The sequence below is a fragment of the Euprymna scolopes genome, chromosome 31 (genome assembly GCF_053919585.1).
Source record: "Euprymna scolopes isolate OS-2025 chromosome 31, ASM5391958v1, whole genome shotgun sequence".
Classification (NCBI taxonomy): Eukaryota; Metazoa; Mollusca; class Cephalopoda; order Sepiida; family Sepiolidae; genus Euprymna; species Euprymna scolopes.
The window spans coordinates 7,689,415-7,717,083 of record NC_136512.1 but is presented as its reverse complement, the minus strand read 5'-3'; the positions used below and the strand labels follow the sequence as shown (position 1 = coordinate 7,717,083).

Genomic DNA, 27,669 nt, shown 5'->3' with positions numbered 1-27,669 from the left:
GCTTAGTGACTGGGTTCGAATCTCCAAATTAGAAGCAATTATCACTTTTTACACTGATGCTTGTGTATGCACAAAACACTAGTGTTTGTAGGTATAAAAATAATTTGATATTTATTTGAAAAATATTGTATATATTTAGATAGATATCGTCGTTGGCAGAACTCTGATACGAGTATACATTTTGCTCATTAGGATAGAGCTAGCCCCAGGTACGAAGTGTTTTAGGTGACCCACGAGGCGCAACTTTGTGTCACACACACTTCAAATAGCAGTTGCTATGTCAAACATGTGCTTGATATGCAAGTTTAGGAAGACATCTTGCATCATATGGAGTACCGCTTTGTCATCTACCTGCTAGGCGAGTTTATTTGGGGGTGCATCTCCCGCTACCCCAATGAATTAAATGTTGCCCCAGATACCAACCTGAAAATTTCTATGATTCGGCGATTATATATATATATATATATATATATATATATATATATGCATAGAATTGATATGTAGTTTGCTTGAAGCATTGTGTGGGATTGGTATGTAGTAGAGATTTAGAAGGCTATCACAATGCAACGAATGAGATATAGTCGGTGTTGATGAGAGAAGACAAAAACGAGTGGCGATTTACAAATCAATAAGTACACACATATATGTCTATATATACATATATTTATTCAATTGTATTAAGTATAAATGTCTTACTTGTTGTGTCTGTGACAATATCCATTATATTTCGGGAAAAGGGGAATTTTTTTTCCATCATATTTTCCCTTTTGGCAATTGTTTCAACCATTTGTTTGATTAAAAATTTGATAATATGCGTAAACGCTTACTTTCTTAAGTGGTCTTATGATTTTGACCAGGACTATATATATATATATATATATATATATATATATATAATTGATTCTTCCGTTGATTTCGGCATATAATGTTCCGCGACAACAACTAAGTTGTTCAGAAATCCACATAGATGATTTGTTTTATAATGGTGAAGGCTTTGTGCAGAACCAACCACACTTTTTGGTATTACTGTTAATCTTTCTCGGTGCAGGTGATTGCCACAGGAAGAGTATACAGTAAACAGCAGGTTTTTACATCGGAGTTTCTTTCTCCTAGATGCGTGTTTTAACAAAGACTGTGGGGGCATCTCTCCCAGTGAATTAATACACCCAGATACCAACCTGGAAATTTTTACAACTTGGCGCGGTATATAGTCTTTTCGAATGGTCACCCATCTGGTACTGGTTAGGTTCATCATTGCTTAACTTCAGTGATCTGGCAAGAACTGGTGTGTCAACATGATGTGATATATATATATATGTATATATATATATATATACACACACATATATATACACACACACATATATATATATATATATATAGTATGAACTTCCATAAATACATATAATTTCGCATATCTTTCTATTCCTTAATACAAAATCAAAAAAAAAAAATAATATTCACTCAACTTAAAAAGCAATATGTCAACCACATTAACAATATTCCGTTTATTTATGTGGCAGAAAAGAAATCTTCTGTCCTAACTGCAGACTCCAGGTCTGCACACGTCGGCAATCCTTGCAAGTTTTCCAATAACACTCGGGCTATAAAAAAACCCACACAATTCAATGTATGGACGTATAAGTTACTGATTATTACACAATAAAATTGAAAATAGTACAGTTGGACTTCGGAGGGAGGGGAAAGAGGAGAAAAGAAGCGTAGCTGTCTGCTTACTTTAAATATATTGGATGAGCGAAGGAAACGAAGGACGATAAAATCTCAGTAAACAACCAAGTTTTGAATAAGTAATTCATTCAGACAATTCAGCGGAAATCAATACATAATTACAATAGCACAAATACAGTGTATGACATAAGTTTATACAGTGTATGACATAAGTTTATACAGTGTATGACATAAGTTTATACAGTGTATGACATAAGTTTATACAGTGTATGACATAAGTTTATACAGTGTATGACATAAGTTTATACAGTGTATGACATAAGTTTATACAGTGTATGACATAAGTTTATACAATGTATGACATAAGTTTATACAGGGTGACCAAAAATAAACGGGCCCCAACTCTAACTAGGCTCCGTTTCTTAGTGTTTTGTCCGAATGAAATGAAACTTTGGTCATAACTAGTTTATTATATTCAAAACATCACATCAAAACACCAGGGTCTTTGGCCCTTTTTTTCTTAGTTGTAATGTTAACTAAATCACATTATTAGTTTTATTTTGTTTATTTAAGTGGCTGTTGTGAATTTTGAAAACAATAGAAAAATCTGAATTTCGTGTGTTGATAAAGCATTGTTTTCTGATGGGGAAAATTACTGTTCAAGCAGAGCAATTGTTTGACAGGACTCTGCCCCATCGAAGACAACGGTTAAAAGGTTGTATGCTGACTTTAAACGTGGCCGTACAGACACAAATGATGCTGAACGCTCAGGTCGTCCAAATTCAGCAGTTATTCCAGAAAACATCAGAAAAGTGCACAAACTTGTTTTGGAAGATCGTAAATTCAAGTTGCGCGAGATAGCAAACGAGTTGAAGATATCAGAAGGCAGTGTATACACCATTTTGCATGAAAATGAAAAAATAAGAAAAATAAGCTTCTAAAAATTAAATATTAATAAAATTGTATTTTTCTTTCCTTCTGGTTTCAAAATATATTTTTTTTACATTTATTTGTTTAATTCTCTCTAAAAATGTGAGAAATAATTATCTATACTTATTTGTGACGTATTTGAGTTTACAAATATATATTTAATATAAGATATTAGCATGCTAAGTGTTGGAGACGTCCCTCCATGGGATTAATGGACTATCTCATTACGTCACTTCCGGTAACGAGTACCAGTGCCCGGTAGTCAGAGATTGGTACGCGGCCGATGAGGTCGTGCACAAATTCCCAACAGTTGAGGAATGGTATTGCTCAACCCGCTTTGCCTGTAATATATGTGAATACATGTTTCTAAAAGTCCTTTTGTTTTATTACCATTTAACACCATAACACTAAGTTACCGTAATTGTTAGTTGTGAGTAGAGTAATAAGAGGTCGCATATTTTGTTATTTCAGGAAGTGTAATCATATAACCCGCAGGAAATATATTTAGAAGATGCATAGTTGTTAACCCATCACTCAATAAGTCCTGGGCCTGATATATAATGTACAAATCTTTTGGCATGTGTCAACTAATCAGACTACTGTAACCGAGTGCATATAAGAGGATCATCAGCAGCCGAGAGATGGTTGGTCAAAGAAGGTCATAGTAGCAGCAGCCGTTAAAGCACATATGCAAATTAGTAAGTGTGCATGAGCTTGCGCCACAAGAAAAGAAGAGAAAATTAAACCATGTGGTCGGGAAGGAAAGCAAGTTGTGGACCGGGCAGGATGGACAAGTCAAGGGGGAAAAAGTGCTGGCTGACAACTGGCGTGAGGTGGCGAGGGGACAGAGAGTTTTAAAAAGCATATGTGTGTGTAAAAAGATTTTGGAAATATAATGAAATACATTGTTTTGGAAGAACCACGAACGTATATATAAAAAAAATGCTGAGTCGGATTTGTATTTCTTTCCTGTTTGTTCGTTCCTATGTCGTTACATTATTAGTTTCTAATTGTGCTTATTTAATTGAAACTACTGTTGCGAATTTTTAAAACAATGGAAAAATCTGAACTTTGTTGATAAAAGCATTGCTTTCTGATGGGGAAAAATACTCTTCAAGAAAAGTAATGGCTTGATAAGCGTTATCCGGACTCTGTCCCATCGAAAGAAATGACTCAGAAGTGGTATGTAGATCTAAAAATGTTAATTTATTATATTTTTAAATTTTATACTAGCAAAGATACCTGTGCTTAATGCGGGACTTTGCTGTACGTTCAGGTACCCACCTCGTGGACACCTTTGCAGTAAATAGATGTAAGAGCAATTATTTCTTAAAGCACGCTGTTTGTTTGCAAGATATAAACACCTACAAAACAAACTGATCTACAAACAAATCGTATAAAACGCGTGTGAACGATCAGATCTACTTTCTTCCATGCTACTCGTATCATCTCAACTATCTGTTCCATGCTTCGGTTGGCAGGCAGGCCTTGGCATGTCCAGTTACTCAGTTAACTTCAAGGTTAGGAATCATGAAATGGAGTTTTTTGACCAACTCGTTTTTAATGAACTATTCTGGTTCCACCGCTGAACCTGCAGGGCATAATAACGAGGTTGGATCTTATGTTCTTATGTAGCATTTTTTATTACCTCCTTTTTTTTTGTTGGGGATGGGGGGGGGGTCTTTGGCACTGACAATGATTTGCAGACAACCTGTCTACGTTAGGGCAGATAATTCCAAATGTCATCCTCAGCCAAGATCATCTTCATCAACCTTGATATCGAAATAATTATCCTTGCAGCTTCTTCGACCGTCTCCTTCCCTCTCTCTCTCTTAAACCTATAATCTATATGAATTGTGTCAACGCGAGCTGCAGCATGTGCCTGATTGTTGAAAAAAAAAAAAAAAACCCTAAATTTTTAATAAAGAAATACAGCCCAACTACTGAAGCATTGCATTACAGATATTTGAATTATATATATATATAAAAAAAGTTGAAAGTTACAAAACAAAATGCGATTCGTAAAAAAAAAAAAAAAAATTATTTTAAGATTCGAATTTTCACCATAAGACGTTTTCAACAGAAGTGAATTATGAAATTCATTCTTATGAATGCCCCAAGGAAAGATCTTCATCAGTGATGCTCTGCCCTCATTGCCGATTTCAAATTTTGCATCATATCTGCTCAGACAATAACCCCATCTGACTCTGGACGCGCCAGATCATCTGCATTTGCTAAGAAAGAAACTTTGTTCATGGAATTTTCTTTTGGTTTTAGGAAAGGATAGGAAGAAATGAATTTTTTCCACCGTGGTGGAGTGGAGATGGGATCTTGCCGTGAGATGCACACAATTTATGCAATTTTATTATTAACCTTTATTCACGAGTGGCTTTTGGCCCTTGATAAGTGTTGACATAATAGGAAAAAAAAATGTAAGTCTGGTTTCGGCGTAAGATGATTCAACGAGGTTGATATGTCGTCAACAAATGTCCAACTATTTCAATTATTTTTTGTTTAGTTTTCTTTTCATTTTTCAACTCTCTCTCTCTCATTTACTTATTCTTTCTCTATTTCATTCATTCAACCTTTCTTTCTCTTTCATTTACTCATTCTCTCCCCTCTCTCATTTATTCAACCTCTCCCCCTCTCTCATTTATTCACTCTCTTTCTCCCTCTCTCATTTATTTAACCTCTCCCCCTCTCTCATTTATTCACTCTCTCTCTCCCTCTCTTATTTATTCAACCTCTCTTCCTTTTTCATTTACTTATTCTCTCCCCCTCTCTCATTTATTAAATCTCCCCATCTCTCTCTCATTTACTCCCTCTCTCATTTATTCAACCTCTCCCACCTCTCTCATTTATTCACTCTCTCTCTCCCTCTCTCATTTATTCAACCTCTCTCCCTTTTTCATTTACTTATTCTCTCCCCCTCTCTCATTTATTCAATCTCCTCATCTCTCTCTCATTTACTCATTTTCTCCCTCTCTCATTTATTCAACCTCTCCCACCTCTCTCATTTATTCACTCTCTCTCTCCCATTTATTCAACCTCTCTCCCTTTTTCATTTACTTATTCTCTCCTCCTCCTCTCTCATTTACTCATCCTACCCATTTCTCCCAAATCATTTCTCTCCGTTTTCACAATGGTTTTTCTTTACACCCATTCTTTTATTTTTCTTTCTTCCTCTCATCGCCTTTGTTTACCTTTTTAACCCCCCCTCCACTTCGCAAACATATTTCATTTATTCAATCCTTCGCTTCCTTCCTCAACAAGATCAACTTTTTACTGCAACTTGTGACCAGAATATTTTAAAAGCAATTCGTTTCACCAGATCATTATAAAATGGTACAGCATCACATTCAAGTTTATAGTTATGATAATCAGATTTTTACATATCGATCTGGAACACGACATATATATATATATATATATATATATATATATATGTATGTATATATATATGTATATATATATACTAACAAAAGTACCCGTCGTTGACTGGGTTCAAAAACAGCCTACACAAAATGGACTCTGATTTATGAAAGTATGATAGTTTATGAAAAGGAAAGGTTGTAAATTTGGGTTTAATTTGGGGGTATCAAAACCAAAGCAAAATATGATGAAAATAAAAATAAAATAGGTAAACCCCATAATTTATTATACCATACCTGTTCACACTGAAACACTTATCACAATATTCTGTGGATCTATATTAAAAAACTTTGTTAAACTTTGTGCCAATTTCCATTCTATGGAGGTCAGGCGCAAACGAACACCCCATAATTTTATTATACCATATTTCTTCAAACTGAAACATAATTATCAAAGTATACTTACGCAAATAGATATGAAAATTCTTTATTAAAGTTTGTGCCTATTTCCATTCTATGGAGGCCAGGCGCGAATGCAGACTCCACAATTTTATTATACCATCCCTATTTAAGTTAAAACATACTTATCAAAGTATTATTATGTACATCTATATCAAAAACACTTTTAAACGTTTGGGTTTTTTTTAATTTTTTAATTTTTTTATTTCCATACTTTGTGAACCAGGCGCGAATGCAGGCTCCGCAATTTTAATGAACCACCGTTCTGCCATATCAAAAATACCCATTCCTGTGTCTCAATACATCTTCTATCATTATATGAAATCAGTTTTTTAAAAAAGCGAACCATATATGAGTCTATTCGTGACCACACACACACACACCCACACACATTCAGCTTTATATTATAGATATACATAACTGTATACAGGGTGACCCCCCAAAAAACGGGCCCCAACTCTAATTAGGTCCAATTTCTTAGTGTTTTGTTTGAATGAAATGAAATATTGGTCATAACTAGTTCATTATATTCAAAACATCACATCAAAACACTAGGGTCTTTGGCCTTTTTTTCTCCGTTCTACAGCATATGTTCTACATGGCCTCCATTTAGCTCCGTGCATTTCTTGAGGCGCAGCACGAAGTTGTCCATGACATTCTTACAGACCGAATTGGTAATGGCTCTCATCTCCTCCCTGATGGCTTCCTTGAGTTCCGTGATGGTTCTGGGTTTCCCTGCGTAGACTCTGTCCTTAAGATAGCCCCAAAGAAAATAATCTGGGGGGCTTAGGTCCGGGTTATGGGGTGCACACTCAAAATCAGACTTGAGACTGATCATTCAGCTTCCAAAGTTCTCTTTCAGCCAATCTCAGGACAGGTTTGAGGTGTGAGAACTTGCTCCATCCTGCTGGAACCAGAACTTGCTCATGAGCGACAGGTAGATGGTCTGGAGCTCACTCTTGAAGGTTTTGAGGACCTCCAAATACTGCTCCTTGGTGACTGTCACTGCCGCGCCAGATATTTTGATGAAGATTGGTCTGATGATGCCTCTGGCCGAGATTGCAACCCACACCGTGCACTTAGGAGAGTGCAGGGGTTTGGTGGCTACTTCATTGGGCCTGGAGGACCCTCAGAAGACATTTGTCTTGGAGTTTGCCTTTCCATCAAGATGGAAGTGGGCTTCATCTGAGGTTCAAAGGAGGTTAAGGAAACTTGGTGTCTCCTTGATCTTCTCGAGCATCTTGACTGCCATAGCCCTCCTCTGCTTCTTGTCTGAGACTGTAAGGGTCTGCAACGTCTATATTCTGTATAGGTAAGCCCTGCTATCGTTCACCAGCACTCTCCTGCAAGTCTCATGGGACATACCAAGGAACTGACTTCGCTTACGCACAGAGCGTTTCGGACTGACGGAGAGACTCTCTCACTCTTTCGACCAGCCCAGCTGTTCGCTTCTTGGGACATCCCGAGTGGCTTGGACGGTTCTCTCTGGCAGCGTTGAGGTTCTCCCTCGTCCCATACTTCTTGGAGTGGTCCACCCAGTTCTGAATTCTGCTTTTGGATGGAGCCTTTTCACATTCAAACTGACGCATGAAACTGTCCTGGGTTTTCTTAAACACACCTGTCTTGTAGTAAAATTTAACACAGTGTATTCTTTGTTCCAGTTCCCACTGGGGTCTTGGTGTACTCACAGTCATTGATTCTGCCATGTCCTGTAAAATAAGGGCAATCGGTGAATAAATAATGGAGATATCGCATAAAGTGTACATGGGGCCCGTTTGTTTTGGTCACCCTGTATATATATATATATATATATATATATATATATATAGCTCGTTTCTTATCGTTGAGCACTTTTAGTCGAAATAAAGTCGGTCGATTTAGCTCTTATGTGCAGATCATTTTATAATGATTAGATCAATCTGTCATTAAAAACACTTTAAAAAAATAAATGTTTAAATTTCAACAGTATTTCTCACGGTTAACAGTGGCCGAATGGATTGGGTCCTTACTAATGTTGCCGGGTTTGGATCTATCGACCGGTGTTAATCCTGACACTCTGCACTGATGATTCCCAAAAGGATGAAACACTAGTGTCTGTAGGTATTTAATAATAATTATAGCAACTAATATATATATATATATATATATATAAATTAAATTTATTTATACAAACATTGATGGTTAAATATGTACATACATGTTGCTGGGGAGATTACGTCTTCAGGCCAAGAATTACCCTCGAAAACTTAAATTCATAAATATATTTCGAAGCAAAGCCTCATCTTCAGTATGTCTGTCTTTCTTTTTTTTTTTTTTGCCATGTTGTTGTTGGAGCAGAGAATCAGAAAGGAGAAGTCCGTTTGTTGTTGTTACGGTAGTTTCTTAAATCTCGGAACGGTGCGTTTGGTCACGTGGGATTCACGTTATGATTTTAAAAAACTACTGTAAAAACAACAAACGGACTTATACTTTCTGATTCTCTGCTCCAAAAACAACATGCCCCCCCCAAAAAAAAAGAAAGACGTACTGATGATGAAGTATATCTTCGAAATACATTTATGAATTTCAATATAAATTTCAAACAAAATAAATGTCTGTTTATTTTGTGATAATGCGTTGTTTTGGCTTCAAACGTATATAATACGTATTTTATTATATATATATATATATATATATTAATAGCAAGGAGACCCGACGTTGCCCGGGATTGAATGACAATAAACGAATGTTTCATACTATCGTATTTTTATTATCATCGAAATCGGTGAAATCGACCCTTTTTCAATCAAATTGCCTGCTCAAGTTTTTTTTTTTTTTTTTTTCTTTTAGGAGGCCTCAAGTTTTGACAAGCTTCTGGGCTTGACCATTACTCCTGATCTTAAATGGAACACGTACACATAAGGACCAGTTGCGGTGCATCGGGAAGAAACTTCACATGCTTCACTGCAGTGACTTAGTCTACAATACATTGTAGTCTACATTGCACTGTGGAGAATCTACTGCTGATTTTATAAAATCAATTTTATATATAATGGATTGAATTGAAGTTTAAAATGCCAAAGTCAAGTATCATGGTTCAATTGTGCTGTAAACAGAAACATTCATTTCGAACGTGTCCTGCAATGAAAAGAAGTTGTCTGCACTTGACTTGGACGCGAAGTAAAATTTAATTTTCTTTGATACAAAAAAAAAAAAGTACTTGATCAAATTCCGTGATTTATTTTTAATATACCATTTTCCTTCCATGACTGGTCCGCACATCATACAGACTTTTTACATATTTTATTTACTTTCAAATGCCACCATGAGTGCCAATTTGAATAAGCACTAAAAATGACAGTAAAAAGTAAATATATGAAAAAAATGATTTAATTCCACCAAATCTCAGCTCCCTAGTTTGAAAAGGAAAATGCTATTATTTTTCAAAACTTTTTAGCAAAAAAAAAAAAAAAAAAAAAAAAAAAAATCAAGCATCATCATGATACTTGATTTTTTTTTTTTTTTTTTTTTTTTTGCTAAAAAGTGTTGTGCTGTCAACAGAAACATTTATTTCGAACGTGTTCTGAAATGAAAAGTTGTCTGCACTTGATTTGGACGCGAAGTAAAATTTAATTTTCTTGGATACAAAAAAAAAAATACTTAATCAAATTCCATGATTTATTTTTAATATATCATTTTCCTTAATTTAATAATAACAGTAATAAAAACTACTTGATCAAATTACATGATTTTTGGAATATTTCATCTTTGTTCCATGACTGGTACGTACATCATACAGACTTTGAATTTTGTTTATTCCAGTTGCCGCTATAAGTGCTAATTTGAATAAGCACTAAAAATGACAATGAAAAGTAAATATATGAACAAATTATTTCATTCCCGCAAATCTCGGCTTGCTAGTCTGAAAAGAAAATGCGGTAATCTCCAAAAAATACCGTTAGGGCTTACAACATGGCCGCCAGAAGAGTCAGGTGATCACCTGACTCTTCTGGCGGCCATGTTGTAAACCCTAACGGTATTTTTTGGAGATTACCGAAAAGGCCTATTTTTTTCCAAAATTTTTTAGCAAAAAAGAAAAGAAAAAGTTCGTCTAAATTAAACCCAGTTGTTTCTTGTTGTTCTTTTAAATATCCCAATTCGCTCGAATAACACGCCATGCTATCATATACGTAAGAACCATTTGTCGTGCCTTAATTTGTCGTGCCTTAATTTGCCGTTCCTAGATAGTAAAACCTTTTATCTAAATCATAAAAAAAAAAAAAAAAAATCAAACTTCTTTTTATAGGAGTACACATTCTGCGTTCTAACTATTCTGCCAATAATCTTTCTTGAATTATCTCCCCTTTTGGTCTTCAGTGACAAAATATGCAAATAAAGATTCAAGGTCGAGGTCAAAGATAAAACCTTGGTTGACCTTTTTTGACAGGAGTCAGTTTTTCATTGATTAGACAAAGCTCATACTTCGAGGCCTTTGTCCTTTAAATATTCAATTATGATTGGGGCGCGGCTTGTTAGCCAGCTCGTTTTACAACAGCGGAATATACTCGATTGGCTGTCGGCAATTTCAGTCGGAGAAGAAAGTAGCGGAATCGATAGTTTTCTATTTTTATATTGAAGAGATTGGTCAGCCTGGAACAAGTTGAGCAAACTATTTTCGTTCTTAAAGCGCTTTTTCTTTTTTAGTTATTTTATTGGCTTCAAAGGAATTTGGATAATTCACATTTCTAGACTATTTGGAATCTTCGGCTACTGTTCTTATCTTGAGTGTTATTTTCACAACGTTTCGGTCGATGTAGCTTCCGACCTTTTTCCGGTGTATCTTGTTGAACTCGGGAATTTTTCTGTCAAACTCAGGAATCTTCACAAAATTTCGAACGGGACTCTTTATTTCATATACTATGGTAGCATGCTCTCGTTCTGTCAGCCATTATTGGATAGAAGTCCTTCTTAACGGTACTTATGCAGAGTGTGGACCATGCTAAAATAAAAGCGCCATTTAGAAACCCATTCTTAACATGGGGAGGAGAGAGTCATTTTTGTAACTAAATTATCTCTGAAAAAAAAAAAAAAAGCAGCACTGTCCACATGCTGCATAAGTATCAAAGATACAAATGTGAAATTGTTGATAAGTTTACTAATGTAGATATTTTGACATTATATATATATATATATATATATATATATATATATATATATATATATATAGAGAGAGAGAGAGAGAGAGAGAGAGAAAATAAAAAAGGAACAAACCGTATTATGTGTTCACCAACGTTTCGTCTTTATTTCGATACTTCCTCTGGGTGAATCAAAATAAAGACGAAACGTTGGTGAACACATAATACGGTTTGTTCCTTTTTTATTTTCTCTATTTTGTCGGAATACTATTTCCATTATTTTCATCATATATATATATATATATATATATATATATATATATATATATATATATGGCAATAACATGTAAACAACCAGAGTGGAAGAGGGGGGAGAAGAATATGGTACAGATTCTTCTTTTCTATTATAAAACTTTTTAAATTTAATTAAAAAACAAACAAAAAAAAGCAACAGGAACTTAATGACTAATCCAATAGAAGAAAGAAAAACAGCATTTAATGCAATTTTTGTGATTGCACGGCAATCACTCTCGGCAGAGTAAACCGGTTTCCTCCAAAGGAGAAAGTGTCAAGGGAATATTAAATTCACATTCAGTCCTCAATCAATGCAGTACAGGGTGCGGCAGAGCAACTTGCTTATTTAAAATTGGTGCACTAAAGCGATGGTTGTTCCAAGGATGGAAGTGATGGACTTATTTGAGAGGCTGGGCTTAAAATTTGGTTCTCAACGTGCGTTATTTATTTGTTTTATTTTATTTTTCAGGAACACACAGCGCGCGCGTCCATGACTGTTTTGCAGCAGAATTTCCCAGGACACCTCACCTTCTTGAGGGGCGATCTGCATTGGTCAGTACGGTCCTCTGATTTATCACCAACTGAATATATTTTATGGGGATATCTGAAACCAATTCTTGACCGAAACTTCAGAGTTCGATTAACTCAGTGTATAGAGAAGAATGGACGCCATCTTAGTGGTATCATCTTTAAAACTGGTAAAAAAATAAAAATAAATAAATAAAATGTACATCTTCAAAGAATTACATGTATACCTGCATTACTTGTATTTTAATTGATATTCTAAATAAGCAAGTTGCTCTGCCCCATCCTGCATATTTCGGCCAGGAGGAGATGACGACGTTAGGTTTTTGTAGGTATTGCAGGGAAGTGTCGTCAGCCTTCTTCTACATACAGTGTCTGATATTCCCAAATGGTCACCCATCGGGTATTGACCAGGTTCAATGTTGCTTAACTTTAGTGATCTAACAAGATCCAGGGTGTCAGTTTTTGAGAGGTAAAGCGGGAACTTTATTGGAATATTCAAGTATGCATGTATCTCAAATAGAGATCAAGTGTTAGCCCCATGAAGGGGGTTCTTTGATTTCTTAGAATTTTGACCGAAGTTAAATAAATAAATAATAAAAAAAAAATATGCTGGCATCATTCACACTAAGCGGGTTAAACAAGTTTCCTCCAAAGGAGGAAGTGTCAAGGAAATGTTAAATTCACATGCAGTCCCCAGTAAATTAGCGGAAATGACGCCATTAATTTTTTTCAGTTCTTGCAGGAAACTGTCGTCATCTTTCTACATACAGTGTCTGATATTCCCAAATGGTCACCCATCGGGTATTGACCAGGTTCAATGTTGCTTAACTTTAGTGATCTAACAAGATCCAGGGTGTCAGTTTTTGAGAGGTAAAGCGGGAACTTTATTGGAATATTCAAGTATGCATGTATCTCAAATAGAGATCAAGTGTTAGCCCCATGAAGGGGGTTCTTTGATTTCTTAGAATTTTGCCCGAAGTTAAATAAATAAATAATAAAAAAAAAATATGCTGGCATCATTCACACTAAGCGGGTTAAACAAGTTTCCTCCAAAGGAGGAAGTGTCAAGGAAATGTTAAATTCACATGCAGTCCCCAGTAAATTAGCGGAAATGACGCCATTAATTTTTTTCAGTTCTTGCAGGAAACTGTCGTCATCCTTCTACATACAGTGTCTGATATTCCCAAATGGTCACCCATCGGGTATTGACCAGGTTCAATGTTGCTTAACTTCAGTGATCTAACAAGATCCAGGGTGGCAACGGTGTTGTGTGACAGTGAATGTGAAACTAAGACCAAACAATGAATGTCAATATGGTCAGAGTTAGTTCATGAGCAGCTCCAGGAAGGTTTAGAATAAAGGACAAGTATTTCTACTGTGTTTTTAATAACAGCTTTATAAGATTATCTTCATTAGTAGGTTGTATAGAGAAAGGGTTTCTGTGTGGAAACTTAGATTAAAGATTAGACAGGTGTGTGTGTGTGTGTGTGGTTAGAGTTAGTTAATGGGCAGCTCCACGAGCGAGGTCCATCAAAACAAAGGCATATTGCTATTTGGATTTAAGGGTCTACTATTTTGGGACCATATTTAACGGAGATGGGTGAGATGTCAGTTTAAATTATATTTAAATTTCTTCATGTCAGTATAATCAGGGAAGCAGATAACAGGGAGGGAATTTCACGTTAGGGGTAGAGTGTTGGGAAAATTAGGCCAGTTTTGATGCCAAATATTCATACACAATTTCCGCATTAAAATCAATCGAAAAATCACTCACACGCACACTAAAAGTGACTTTTACATAAAAGTATAAATAATATTTCTTATTTCTACATACGTTATCACCTTTCACACATAGTAAAAAAACGAGATTGTCGAATTGTGGTGATTAATATAATGTCGTTAAAGTAAAACATCTTAACTTTACCCATTCGTAACATAATTTACTTTATGTAGAGATTAAACTTGCTCCAAGATTAAGCCTTGTCTAGAGGGTTGTAGCCTTGTGAAAACCCACCGGAGATAACTGCAGGATCCATTTCCATGTGCGATCTAGAAGTGTAAGCCATGTTTAGTTTCAGAATAGTTTCCGATGGTTCGTTGTTCTTCACAAGTCCTGAGAGGTGACGGGTTTGCAGTAGAAAGAATAGTTTCCGATGGTTCGTTGTTCCACACAAGTCCTGAGAGGTGACTGGTTTGCAATAGAGAGTTCCACAGAGCAAAAGATTCTTACCGTGTTGAGACGGAAAAAACATATGCAAAATTGCTACAGAAAGGGTTAATATTTATGGAGCAATTCTGGTTTCTGATTGGTTGGTAGCAGGACGTGAATTAATTCGATTTGTCAGTTCCTAGCAGCATCGTTTTATAAATAGAATCTCCCGACTGTGCAAGATCATACCCTATCATTCATCAAAAATATTGTAACATGCGACATAGCACTACAACTATATGAATATTATATAACTGATGGTGGAGCAGCCACTCTAAGCGATACCAGAGAGTTAGGGCTCTGTACTGTCAGTCAGAAATAGCTGTCAGACAAACTGTCCAACCTGTACCCTCAACCTCTCTATCTTCTTTCTGAAGAAAAGGTAAACCTCAAAAATTAAAAAAAAAAAGTAGAAATTTTTTCTGTTTATCTTGTTTTGTATCTACTAAACTTCATTATAACAGCCATCAAACACAATTCTTTACACGCTATGTAGAATGCTTCAAGCAAAATACATCCTTCTCATATTTTTAAAACACTTTTGTTTGCCCCCAAACAAGTCATATTTCCATAGAAGCGTCAGAGGCTCCTGTGATTGGGACCAGATTTTTAAAGAGGCAACAATCAAGTTTAATATACACTAGCTAGAGCACCCGGTATTTGGATGATAAATGTCTTCTTTTATTTTTGAATAATTTTTTAAATTTTTTCAGTAGAAGTGAAAATGAAAAACTACTATTTAAAAATCCTAAATCCCCTGATTTAGGATTTTTAAATAGTATTGTGTATCTCTCCCTCTCTCTGTATATATATATATATATATATATATATATATATATATATGATTAGTTTTTTTTGGAAAAAGAATTCCAGCAGAGTGCTCAATTAAAAGGAAAATCCAAATTTTAAGAGCGTACTTATATTTTGTGTACAGAAAGTTGTTAGTTGAGACAGGTCATTGGTACCGTCGGTTTCAAGCCCGATAATAAGGCCCGAAGAGACGAATATTGGCTGAAGAGAGCTTGATAAGGATACCTTAAACGGGCCTTATTATCGGGCTTGAAACCGACGGTACCAATGACCTGTCTCAACTAACAACTTTCTGTACACAATATATATATATATATATATATATATATATATATACACACTAGCAGGGTGACCCGATGTATATGCAGCATAATCTCCTTGATAGACTGGTTCTCACCAGATTAGCGAAGTTAAGCAATGATGAGCTGGATCAGTACCAGCTAGGTGACCATTTGGGTTGGGTAAACGTAATATGTACCTTGCCGTGATGTAAAAACTTCCAGGTTCCTATCTTGAGGCACGAATAATTCAATTCGTTAAGAGATGCATCTAGAAGAAAGGAAACTCTAATGTAAAACCTTAGGTCTACTGTCTGCTCTGTCTTGTGGAAGCCATTGCATCGACAACGGTTATCAGTTGTGCCAAAAAGTGTAGTTGGTTCTGCATCCAGCCTTCACCATTATAAACAAATTATCTGTGTGGATTTCCGATCAGCTTAGTTGTTGTGGCGGAGCTCATACATCGAAACCGACGGGATGACCTATCATTATATATATATATATATATATATATAATGATAGGTCATCCCGTCGGTTGTTTCTACCTACGTTATCACCTTTCACACATAGTAAAAATATGTCTGTGCACATTTCCCTACACAATAACTGTCAATTTTCAGTCTACAGACTCGAAATTTGATATACAGAGTATTGAGATTTGGCAAAATAATTATATATATATATATATATATATATATATATATATATATATATATAATTTAAAGGAGATTAGAACAATAGTCTAAAGAGCTGAGTGTATTTCAATGTAACAGTGAAATTACTAGTTTAATTAAAATACAGGAAAGAGAAAGTGCTCGTTGTAATTTAGATATATAATAAGCTCGATAGGTAAATATCCTAGAGCGAATTCAATATTAAGTAATGTGATTGATAATTTAAAATTTAAAAATCAAATTATAATTAAATTAAAAATCCGTTTCATAAGAAGGAACAGATAATTGATTTTGTTGTTGTTCCTTCTTATGAAACGGATTTTTAATTTAATTATAATTTGATTTTTAAATTTTAAATTATCAATCACATTACTTAATATTGAATTCGCTCTAGGATATTTACCTATCGAGCTTATTATATATCTAAATTACAACGAGCACTTTCTCTTTCCTGTATTTTAATTAAACTAGTAATTTCACTATTACATTGAAATACACTCAGCTCTTTAGACTATTGTTCTAATCTCCTTTAAATTATATATATACATATACATATATATATATATATATATATATATATATATATATATATATTGCGGTTTTCTAATCGTTCATTGTTTCGTTCAGCCTGTTTCATATAAATCCCAATCAGAACCATCCATATCGATGTACGTCCCATTCTGTGGAAACACCGATTTCTATTCTGTATAAAAACCCTTTTAATCTCTTAACTGTCGACACAACGAGGAGATAGTAATCGGCCACGAGAGCCGTTTCTCTCTCTCTGGCGGAACCCTTTCACTTTTATCTTTCCTCGCACCTGTTATTCGCGTCAGTCATATTGCTTCTTGTTTCAGTTTGTATTCTCTCAACCAGGTGGTTCCACACTTTCGTAAAGGTCACCTTTCTCATTCTTGATATTCTCAATGATTTGGAGTACAAACACAATCTCGTAGTTTATAATCGACATTAGCTGGCAGCCCGGCGTTGCCCAGTCGTACAATATACTTAATTCATGCAGAATGTGTATGTATTATTATCGAATCAATCCTCTATGATTATTATATAATAGCATTTCAGCCCGGCGTTGCCTGGGCGTTTGGAGGTGTATGCTTACCAAACAAAAAAAAAAAATGGTCAATTTTTTTAACTTTGACCCATATTATTACCCTTAACATTTATTGTGTTGAGCTCAAATCGAGTTATTAAGTTAGATCCATGTCCAAGGAATCTATATCTAAAATTTCAAGTGTTTAGACCCAAAATTTTCGGAGGAGTTTGGTAGAATTCTCAAAGGTCAAATCGTTGAACTTTGACCCCTTAACAGCCAAATTTCTGGCTGAAAACCGATCACATAGATTTTTCCAAATCTCAGTACCCTGTATATTAAATTTCGAGTCTGTAGACTGAAAATTAACAGAGTTATTGCGAAAGAAAATATACACAGACACACAGACACACAGACTCGTTCACTTTTATCGATATAGCGATTACGAAGAATAATTTACCCGATGGACTAATTCTCAAAATAAATAAATGAATAAATAAATTAAAACATAATAATGATAATGTCGTTCATCAAATTTCGTCTATGTTCGTTTACAATATCACGTTAGCTGATATTTGGACTTGATGATGAACGCCCTGAAATGTCCCTTCAGATTAATGTCCAGCTTTGTGTAAAATTTGCTCAGCCGTTTTGGAACCTATGAGGAAGTAACTCACACACACATACTCAGTGACTTTTACATAATAGTATAAATAATGCATTAAGGCATTTATTGTTTCTACCTACGTTATCACCTTTCACACATAGTAAAAATATGCCTGTGCACATTTCCCTACACAATAACTCTGTCAATTTTCAGTCTACAGACTAGAAATTTGATATACAGAGTATTGAGATTTGGGAAAATCTTTGTAATACGTTTTCGGACACAATTTTGGCGGTTAAGGGGCCAAAGTTCAACGATTTGACCTTTGAGAACTCTACCAAACTCCTCCGACAATTTTGGATATAAACAATTGAAATTTTAGATATAGATTCCTTAGACATGAATCTAACTTAATAACTTGATTTGAGCCCAAAACAATAAATGTTAAGGGGCCATAATAGGGGTAAAAGTTTTAAAAAAAAATTGACCTCTGCGGTCTCTACCAAATTACTTAAACAATTTTTGGTGTAAACATTTGAAATTTTACATAAAGGGTATTCAGAGATAGGGCAAGCATTTTAATCGGTTTGAGTCGAAAATTTCAGCTACCAATATATAAATGTATGTATGTATGTATGTTTGCATGTCTGCCTAAAACTTTCGACAGAGGCGCCGGATTTTCACAGGATCAGTATCGTATTAAAGCTGGACCCTGCAGACGATAAATACCGAAAAATTGGCTAAAAACATTAATTTCTTCACCCTCAACTGGGCACTTTTCTACAGGGAGGGGTCGCTTTTTTCGCCGATATTTTCGAAAATCATCCCCTCTTTTTGATTGTCTAGCTTTAATTTAAATTTATGTCACTTCCAGTTTGGTGGTCGTCGTAACAGCAAAGACGTCATGTTTTTTTCCCGTTCTTTTCCTCCTTCGCAGTATGGGTTCGAGCCTGTCCTCCTACTCCCACTTTTTTTTTCAGCTCAACACACACCTCCAAACACACAGGCAACGCCGGGCACACATGCTAGTATATATATATATATATATATATATATATATATATATATATATATATATATATATATATATATATATGAAGGCTTCCTTCAGTCTTGACAGACTATGGATACCCACTGTAAGGATGCCTGCGCGTGAAATTTGTGTGGCAAGAGTTGCGCAACCTCTAACCACGCCTCTCCTGAGTCGACATTGTTGCATACCAATGCCAAGTTGAGGTACAAGACGACTGGAAACAATGCCGAGATAAGCGGAGAGCACATACAGCGCCTAGAATTCCCAAATGGTCACCCATCTGGTATTAGCCAGGCTCAACGTTGCTTAACTTCGGTGATCTGACGAGAACCGGTGTATCAACGTGATTATACCATATATATATATATATATATATATATATATATATATATATATATACACTAGCAGAAGTACCCGTCGTTGACTGAGTTCAAAAACAGCCTACAGAAAATGGACTGTGATTAATGAAAAGGAGGGGGTTTGTAAAGAGATAGGTTTTGATGCTCAAAAATTTTACCTTAAGCAAATTATGATGAAAGTAAAGATAATTTTTGCGAAAATATATATTTTTTATATCAACTTTGTTTCCATTCGTAGCCAAGAGTGACCAACAAAATGATGTTTCCTTACAAAGCGAGATGTTATATATATACTAATATAAATATACAAGAAATAAATGTTACCATAGTCAATAAAAGTTACTTTTATGGTAGAAAAGTTCATTGGTTTGCATTTTTAAGTAGTTTGTAAAAAAAAAAAATTTTTTTAATTCACGAACCAGTTTAATAAAAACCAAAAATGGCAGCGACTTTGAAATGGAGAGCACCGTTTTCAATTTGAAGGAGGGGCACCTGAGCATTCTGTGTTAACAATTTAAGAGAGTTCCGTCAACGTAAGGAATATTTATAAACATATTTTAATGTTTTCCGTTATTTTGTGCTTCAGGAATATTCGATTATGGCATGTGTAGTTTATATAAAAATTAATTTATGTAGTTATCGCCTCAAATTTCGTTTTAATTTCAGTTCGCTGAAATTATTTCAAGTAAAGAGCATTAAAAACTATTTCAAAACAAAAAAAAAACATGAACTGAACTTTTATCGACTATGGTAACATTTATTTCTTGTATATTTATTTTTTCGAGTAGTCGTTTGTTGGCTTTTCTGCTAAACACTCTTACTAAATAATAGCGACGAAATATCGAAAAAAAAAGAAACAAAAACAGTTTTGAAAAATAATGAAGCTTTACTTACTTTAGTAAAATAATCCGAAACAGCAAAATGGGATATTAAAAAAGTAAACACGTAATTACTTTAGTTTTTAAAGCAAAGAATCGATATAAATATGAATAAGAAGAAAATGGCGCTCTTTTCAAGCAGAACAGCTTCGTTTCAGTTTTACAGTATTGAATGGTGTAGTATTGGGCCGTCGGATTCAGGGTTGTACTATTGCAATGTAAAGAACACGCAGAAAGGGTTGTAATCAACTGAATTCCTTCTAGTACACTGACAAAAAAGCTTAAACAGATAAAAATAAAAAGGTTATGTAAATGTTTTTAAAAAAACACATAATCACGTGAGCAGGATTTTTTCCTTCTTTTGACACGATAACAAGTAACATTCTTATTATTTATCTATTTATCTAATTTTGAAAAGTGCCATGTGCAAGTGGAGAAGGAAAAAAAACAGAGTTATGCAAAATTTGTGTCTTTTTTTTTTTTTGGCTTTCACTTTAATAAGAACGTGAATTCATTCGACACAATATGATTCAACTAAAAAAAAATATATATAAAAGCTAACGTGAATTAAGATTCTAAGTTAAGGTGTTATTGTGGACCCTCACCCCTTTTAAAAAACCTTGTTAAACTTTGTGACATATTTACATTCTATGGAGGTCAGGCATGAACGAACACCCATTAATTTTATTATACCATATTTCTTCAAACTAAAACATAATTATTTATCAAAGTATACTTACACAAATAGATATGAAAAGTCTTTGTTAAAGTTTGTGCCATATTTCCATGGAGTATAGGCGCAAACGTAGACCCCACAATTTTATTATACCATCCCTATTTAAGTTGAAACATACTTATCAAAGTATTCTAATGTACATCTATATCAAAAACCCCTGTAAACGTTTTTTATTCATTTTTTATGTCCATACTTTGGGGGCCAGGCGCGAACGCAGACCCCACAATTTTTATGAACCACCATTCTGCCAGATCAAACATACCCATTCCTGATCCCCGATTCATCTTCTATCATTATATGTCATAAGTTTATTTAAAATAGTCAACCATATAGGAGCCTATTCGTGACCCCCCCCATACACACACGCGCACATACACACACGCACACACACACACACATTAAGCTTTATATTATAGATATATATCGACACATTAATTATAGATACCCTGTTTATATACTTTTTGTCATCACATTAACAAAATTCAATCTGTCCACATATCGAATTATTATCCGGATAATATATGAAAGCCAAAGAATCATCTCTGTAGTGTTTCTACTTACTTGATTCCCTATGAGGCCAAAGTTAGACACAAGGTCGGTTTTAAATGCATGGAAAATCCAGCTCCCGAAAGAGAAACACGTTGGATTGGAACAAAAATGTAATTTACCTCAGTCTAAAAAGAATTCTTAACTGACTAAAGACAGAATGGACCAAGTGTAGCATCAGAATAGATGCTACACATTCTTCCTAGCCAGAAGGCCAAAGAATCAAATCATCCCTGTAGGGTTAACGATAGAACTTTTGGAAAAGGAGACGATCTAAGTTGCTGAGTTATTCAAATTTGTTTTTATTAGACCGGATAGAGTCATTAAATTACACCCTACCCGTCCGCAATAAAAGTACTCTTTATCGAACCCTAACCCGAACCCCGATGAAACCATCTGTCAGTTCCATTAAAAGATTTCCCAGAATAACCTGGCTGTTGTCTCAAATTCATTAATGGTCAACCCGGCCTTTTCATTCTTGTTGATTATTCTCTTTGGCCGCAAATCAAAAGCTGAAATAGTCTAAAAGAGGTTTGAAATTCACGTATCGATGCCAAAAGTCAAGTGGATGCCATCATCTGCTTCATAGTATACGCTTAGATCAGTGTTCCTACCCTTCATTCTTCTTCACTGCAACCTCTCTCTCTCTCCCTCTCTCACACACACACACACACAGACGTGATGTTGCTAGTCTCAATCTTTTCTATAAATACTATTATAGCATGTGCTCTTCAGAATTATCTGATCTATTCCCTGCTTCCTTTGTTACAGCTCGTTTGACTTGTTGGTCTAGTGGTCTCCATCTAATGGTCTTCATTGTCTTGAAACCTCATTTTAATGCAGCTTCTTATTCCAGTAGCTTTTTTCCATGAACTCGTTTGATTTGTTGATCTAGAGGTCTCCATCAATTCACTGTTTTAACACCTTATTGTAATACAGCTTTGTATTCCAGTAGGATCTTTCCAAGAACTGCAAACTAGTGGAACTCTTTTCCTGTTTACTGTTTTCTTTCTACCTTCAAGTAGATTCATACCTTGTCTGGAGCGATTTCTATATAAAAAAAAATCGGTTGATATAAAAGTCTTTAATGCTCACGATACCTATACAGGCGAGATGGAATAAAATGCAGAAGGTAGTTAATTTTTTTCGATTTTTTAAAAATAACTAACGAGATGATTTCTTTGTGTAAGAGTTCAAGTAGTTACCTCCCTTGTATGGGCTTCTCGCGTCATAAAAGTGATATACTGTTTTGAATTTCCATTTAAAAAAATAGCTGTGGATAACGTCTTAGATATTCACAATAAACTACACTGGTGAGATGGAATAAATTATAATAAAAATTAACTCATTCATATTGGAAAAATGTAGTTGCTTTTTTTTTCTATGACAAAAAGAAAACGCTAAAAAAAAAATTTTTTTTTTGTGGGGGGGGGGGTGAAATGGCTTAAAAAAAACAAAAGGAATTTTCTTCACTTTTCCACTCAACGTTTCTGAATTTTGGAGATGAGGATTGATTACACTGGTCAACAATGTACTTGTTGTCTGCGGGGGGGGGGGGTCAGCTGATTTGGAGTGAATCTGATGTGCTGAATCCAGATATCACATTGGTTTTGCTCGGTCAAGTCACGTTTTTGAGATATGATCACATAACGTTTTTTTTACGTTTTTGTTCACATGTACGCATGCGAGGAGCATTTTAGAAGTTGGGGGGGGGTAAAATACGTTTTGTTACTTATGGACTTGGTTAACTTTTAAAAGTGTTTGATCTTCCGTCTTTAATATATTTTTTTCTTTTTATTAATTTTAATTTGTTGCATGTAAAATGCTGGCAATCATTTATTACCATGACAACGTGCTCATTGATGCTTTTGCTTTGTGCGTGCATTCTTATCTTTTGTGTATTTTTGTTTTGCAGGTGAATGAGATTGCTTCGTTTAGAAGATTGTGCAGATTGTCGGCGTGTTCTACATATGTGGAAACTACACCATTGCTCCTAATAGGAAACGAATTTCACGTTTCATAATGCGTGCTTACCATGCTTGTTTTGGTATTAAACTTGGTCACCAGGATAAAGTTTGGGCGCCACACATGGTGTGCAAGGCATACACCAAGACTCTGCATGGGTGGAATAATGGCAAGATGAGGCTGAACTTTGAAATTCCTATGGCTTGAAGTGGCGACGAGGATGAGATACTGTTAAGTTTGCAGGTTGAAACAAGTAACGTAGAAAGCAATACACATGAAGACTCAACAAACAAAGGTGGATCAAATAAGAAGTTTATTAGGAAAAGGGATATTTACAGGATATTTACATAATGGTGTTAAATAAGAGAGTCTTTGCTGGAGAAACATATCTGTTCTCAGCGGCCTTCAGTGGCTTCTGGTGAATACACACTCAGACTAACTGAGTCTTCCTATTTATGTGTAATTACTATCCACATATGCAAATGAATGTGTGCCACCACAACACTTGAGAATCTGAATGGAATTTCAAACGGAACGTTTTTACTGAATCCACAGGGGTAGCATGCTATTGGTCTAAATGATTCGCAATTGTATTTTTCAGTGCTGTCTGCCTCCAGAAGTGTAACTTTTACAATTGAATTCTACCAAGTACTCTATCCACTATGCCACGGGTCCTTGAGTTTGACAAGATACACCTGAAGAAGGTTGGAGGTCACATCGACAGAAAACGTTGTGAAAATAACACACACAAATGAAAACAATAATTCAAAGAATATCATGGATAAAATTGTTATTAAAAATTAAAACTGTTTGAGGCAGGAAGTGAAAGCGACCTCTCTGCTGTACCAGCTTTGATGTCACTTCCTAATATTATTGTGTGGAATTAGGTCAATGTTCAAAATTGGTGTTGCAATCAAGGGGGAAATGAGCTCCTCTTCCTGACAATTCCTGTTGCTAGTCTTTTGCCACTATCCCTATTTCGATGGAAGGTGCTCGACTGAGCTCCAATCTCTGGTTTCTTCTGATAATACATTTACAGCAAGAACTCGTCTTACAGCCTAAACGAAAAAAAACTTTACTTTTACATGTCATGGCTGAAATAATTCATTTTTTCTTGAGGTTATGGTGCTAATAAGTTATCATTACTTTTTTCTTCTTCATAAAATATCATTGTGAGACCAAAAGTGCATTCAGCGTTCTGTGTTCAATCTCTGTTGGGGCTATTATATCACTTATACCAATCCTCTAGCAAATGTCTCCAAAAAGTTCCTGATTCCAGAGGCAATCCTCTTCCTTTATGAAGGCATATTACTCCCGCTGGAAGTGATGGTAATCTCGAAGTTAACAACATGGACTGACAACCTGGGTGTCACAAGTTCGAATCCAGTTCGTTCCACCAAAAGCTCTTTCAACTAAGATGTTGGCAACCGTAATGTGGTCACTCCTGTAATCCCTGGTGGCTTTCTAGAAATATTAGGTTGACAAAAATTTTCTTGCAGAATTTTTAATTTTTATTTCAAATGATGTATTTTCAAATAAGTTTTCGTTATAAAACCTTTGCTTTATTATTTTAAAGAGTGTTTTTCACGCTATTTAATCGCTTAAATTACAATCGTTTTAAAACAATTGTCTTCTTTTAAGAACGTTAAATACAAGATAGAAAAAAACAGGAAGTTCGCACAATTTTCTTATTTCAATTCAAGCTAGGCTGGAAAGCTGCTGAAACAGCTTGCAATATCAAAGAAGCATTTGACCCAGGAACCATTACTGAACGCACAGCACAATAGTAGTTTAAGAAATTTTGTGTCAGCGACGCGAGTCTTGAAGATGATGACATCTTCAAAACTTGCGTCGCCGTAGTGGTCGGCCATCAGATGATGACTACGATCAATTAAGAGCCTTAGTCAAAGCCAATCTACATACAACTGTTCAAAAACTTGTTTTGAATCAGACGTAACATATACGACGATTTCCAACCACTTAGGAGAGACCACTTGGACAGACAAAAAACTTGATAAATGAGTGGCTCACAAATTGAACGACAACCAAAAGAAATGCCATTATGAAGTGCCATCTTTTCTTTTATGCAACAAGAATGACCAGTTTCTTGATCGAGTTTTGACTTGCAATGAAAAGTACGGATCTTTACGACAACCAGCTATGCTCAGCTCAGTGGTTAGATACCAACAAAACTCCACGACACTTTCCGAAGCTAGAGTTGAACCAAAAGAAGGTCATGCTGACTGTTTGGTGGTCTGCGACTGGTCTCATCCATAACAGGTTTTGGAATCCAGACAAAACCATTATGGCAGGAACACCACCCAGCATTAGTTAACAGAAAAGGCACAATTCTCCTGCTTGACTGCACATTGCTAAACTGACCCTGCAGAAGTTGAACCAATTCAGCTATGAAACTCTGCCTCATCTGTCATATTCTCCAGACCTATCACCTACTGACTACCGCTTTTTCAAGCATTATGACCTTCACCTTCACCGAGGTGAACGATTTATATGACCTTCACCGAGGTGCGCGACTTGACACACAAAAATAAACCGCCTCTTAATCACCTGCTAACGCACGCGTCACTGTAACGTCCAATGACAACAACAACAACCTTCTCACTCGACCTGCCTTTATACCACTATCTCAATCCCTTCTCTTGCGCATGCGCCTGTAGATTCCTGACAACCTCGAGACTTCCGCTTATAAAAACCCAAGTTTTGTTGTCGCGCATGCCTATGCAAGGCACAAACACGAGGGCGTTTGTTGTGTTGGTAAATACTACAAGCATCTCGACAACTTTCTGCATGAGAAATGCTTCAAAAACCTAATCTATATCAAAATGGCCTTCAGCAAATTCAACGCTACCAGAACCCAAGATTTTTTACGTTACTGGCATGAGCACACTTATTTTACATTGGCAAAAGTGCGTTAGTTCTGATACTTATTTCGGCCAATAAATTTTTGTTTGAGCCAAGAGATGTTCATTTAAATTTAAAAGTTCAAAACCGCAAGAATTTTCTTGTCAACATGATAGAAATAATTCTGTCTAGAAAAATATCGGGGAAACCGATGTCAGCAACAGAATCTTCGGATTCATACAATATAATTATTACTGCTTCCACATCTGAGGAGATGCCACACAGCACACTCTTTCCATGCATTGACAGAATCGGCTATGATCTTTAGCGAGCACCATCTCTCTTTCCTAAAATCTCTTTCTCACCTAAGAGACATTACTAGTCTTTCTCAACTATATCCCTATTTCCATGGGAAGCGCTCGACAGAGCCCCAATCCCTAGTTCAGTCTTATAAAACATTTACAGCAAGAAATCATCTTGCAAAACAGTCTTTGAAATCTAGTGGGCAACGACTTTTCATTTCCCTATTCTCTCTTTCTAACAAAAGAGACGTTGCGAGTCTGTTCTATCAATACTTTTATGCTAGGTGTTCGACTGAGCTCCAATCTATGATCCCTTCCTGTAAAACGTTCACAACAAATACTTGCCTAGCTGATACAACCGTGAACAACTTTCCTTACTCTCTATCTAAGCCTAAAACTAAGCGAAAATTCCATGAGCAGAATTTCTTTCTTAGAATTGTCTGTCTGTGGAATGCAATACCGTTTGTCTGCTTCCCAGCTAACTATAACATGGTCGCCCTCAAGTTTAATGTAGATAAATTCCTATTGAGTCGTTAATATAGATAATCAAGTCTTACCCAAGTTCCACATAACTGATCTTGTCTCACCATCTACGTAATACTTAACCCTTATCCTTGAGTGGCCTCAAGACCTGAATAAGTGGGGACCCTCCAAGTAAAAAAAAAAAAAAAAAAAAAAACATTGCTAATCTTTCTCCACTATCCTTAGTTCCATGGGAAGTGCTCAACAGAACCCCAATCCCTAACTCATCCTTGTAAGACATTCACAGCAAGAACTCATCCTACAACCACAACAGAAAATAACATCAATTTTAATACTTGCCACCTCCGAGAGGAGAGGGAATTCAAATCAGTTTTTCTAGTCTGCACAGAGTACAAAATCGATTTTCTCGATCTATAGGGTGTGTGTGTGTGTGATTTTTTTCATCTGTTCCCACAGAAGGAATATTAATGGTCTTTCCATAGTAATGATAGCAT

At 35.5% G+C, this 27,669-nt stretch overlaps 1 protein-coding gene and 1 pseudogene across 8 annotated transcripts in view; both read right to left on the bottom strand.

The window, feature by feature from the left end:
• Positions 1-27,669, bottom strand: part of LOC145255614 (pleckstrin homology domain-containing family H member 2-like) — a 1,732,783-nt gene that overhangs the window by 1,087,006 nt on the left and 618,108 nt on the right. The gene's annotated exons all lie outside the window — the stretch shown is intronic.
• On the bottom strand, positions 19,288-19,404 carry LOC145255906 (5S ribosomal RNA; annotated as a pseudogene).